Here is a 2,259-nt window from a genome sequence, read left to right on the forward strand (position 1 = left end):
CAACTTGCATTTACCTTCCCTGTTTTCAGCCAAATATCCGCACAGGCAGCTTGTTCTGGTACCTTCTGTTTTGTTGTCTCCATGAAAACAAATTTGGGGGGGCACGAGAGAGCCAATAAAAAGGCTCTGTGGAGACTGCAGAGGGCATAACGGAGTCCTAATTTCTTTTTTTTAATATTGATTTTATTTTATATTTTGAGACAGAAAGAGAGAGAGCACATGTGCAAGCAGGGGAGGAGCAGGGGGAGAGAGAGAGAATCTCGAACAGCCTCCACACTCAGTGTGTCAGCGCAGAGCTCCACGCTGGGCTCATCTCACAACCCTGAGCCCATGACCTGAGCCAAAATCAAGAGTCAGACACTTAACCAACTGAGCCACCCAGGCGTCCTTGGAGTTCTAATGTCTTAAACAGCCTAGTACCCAATCCTCTCTGGCTTTTAGCTTCCCTTTTTCATCCACTGTTGTAGATTCCTGATATGTCCCAATCCTGAGACTTTGACAGGTCTGTAGTGTAAATCAGATCACTTGTTGATTTTCTCCTCTGCCAGGTTAGGAGTTCTAGAAGCTTGTGACGTCAGCGGCCATTGTCCATCCGCTCTGCAGATCCTAACTTTGGCTATTGCTTTTTCTGCCCTCTGGTCTTGAGGAATTCTGCATAACTCAAACAAGGAAAAACAGGTTCTCTCTCATTTTTGTAGGAATTTAGGAGGGAGTGGAGGTTGAAAATGTGTGTCCAATCTGGTATCTTTAATGAATGGTCTTCATTTATTCTTTCAGACGAACTTGAGAACGAATTTGTTTTGCTAAAAATTGATCCACGCACCCCCACCAAAGGTCAGACCCTTTGTTTGTTCATTACTTCTACTTTTGTTTATCAATTAATTTCTAGTTTCATATTTATTATTTTCTTTTCCTTCTTTTTGATTTGTTTTGTGGTATTTTTTAAATTTATTTTTTAAATGTTTGTTTATTTTTGGGAGAGAGGAAGAGAGAGAGAGAGACAGAATGAAAGCGGGGGAGGGGCAGAGAGAGAGGGAGAAGCAGGCTCCAGGCTCTGAGCTGTCAGCACAGAGCCGGATGCCGGGCTCGAACTCACAAACCGTGAGGTCATGACCTGAGCTGAAGTCGGACACTTCATGATGGAGCCACACAGACGTGCCCTGTGCTATTTTTATTATGTACTCGAATTGAATGCTTTGTCTCTTCCCAAATAACAGAAGCACTGAATCCTACATTTTCTTCGGTGCGTAACCGTGGCCAAATCCCACGGCAGTTAATATCTAATATTCCCGTTGTCCTCTGATTTTAAGGAGCTTGTAATTTCAATGTTGGTTCTCTTTCCGACAGGTGTTACTTGGAAGAGCCTTAACTTTCCCGATGGGATTAAATTTTGTTATCGTTTTATTTATTAGCGTTTCACTTTGCTTCACTGAACATGAGAGAAAGTCGATCTATAAAAGTTCGCCGAAAGCATTTTCATAGTGGGCCTCTCCTCCTTGAAAAAAATAATTTTTGCCTTAAACTTCACAACTGCCTTATGAAAACCCTCCAGGCTTAACTCTAAAGTCTGTGCAGGCAGGATGGAGACAATGTTTTTAAAAACATTCGCAGGCTTCCTCTTTTTTTGCCTTTTCCCACACGCACGTGAGCCCAAGGTGTCCCTCTGCCACCAAGAGATGTCGGAGAGTGAGACTTAGGAAGATTCACTTGTTAGAGAAGAAACGCAACCACGAACAAAGACTTTCCAGTTGCTGACATTTAAATGGCATTTCGCAAGAAGACAATAGGCAAAAATGCTTGAAAGTCTGTCGAAAACAAAGGCGCGTCTAAACTCCTTTGCTTCCCCTGAATATATCAAATGCTAGGCCCGGACCACAAAGGAGTCATTCTCCCACAGTTCATCGAAAATAGTTTTGTCCGCCAGAAGGGATTGCTGGTGGGTGTTAAACAGAGGGAGTGAAAGGGGAGTTTGTCTGTCTGTCCTGGTCCTGGAGGACAGTTGGAAGAGCAAGACGAAGAGGCTGAAGAGGCCAAAGAGGGGGGGAGGTAGGGGGGTGGGGGGAGGTGAGGGGGGTGGGGAGAGGTGGGGGGTGGGGGGAAGTGGTGGGGGAGGTGGGGGGGTGGGGGGATGGGAGGGGGTGGGGGTGGGGGGATGGGAGGGGGATGGGAGGGGGTGGGGGGTGGGGGGAGGTGAGGGGGGTGGGAGGAAGTGGGGGGTGGGGGGAGGTGGTGGGGGAGGTGGGGAGGTGGGGGGGTGGG

The 2,259-nt window shown here is 46.9% G+C and overlaps 1 long non-coding RNA gene across 1 annotated transcript; it reads left to right on the forward strand.

The window, feature by feature from the left end:
• Positions 1–564: 564 nt before the first annotated feature.
• LOC123596962 lies at positions 565–2,030 on the forward strand. Its single transcript, XR_006711895.1, has 3 exons — positions 565–678; positions 778–834; positions 1,348–2,030. It is a non-coding gene; the product is annotated as an uncharacterized LOC123596962 (long non-coding RNA).
• The last annotated feature ends 229 nt before the right edge of the window (positions 2,031–2,259 follow it).

This window comes from Leopardus geoffroyi, chromosome C1 (genome assembly GCF_018350155.1).
Source record: "Leopardus geoffroyi isolate Oge1 chromosome C1, O.geoffroyi_Oge1_pat1.0, whole genome shotgun sequence".
Lineage (NCBI taxonomy): Eukaryota > Metazoa > Chordata > Mammalia > Carnivora > Felidae > Leopardus > Leopardus geoffroyi.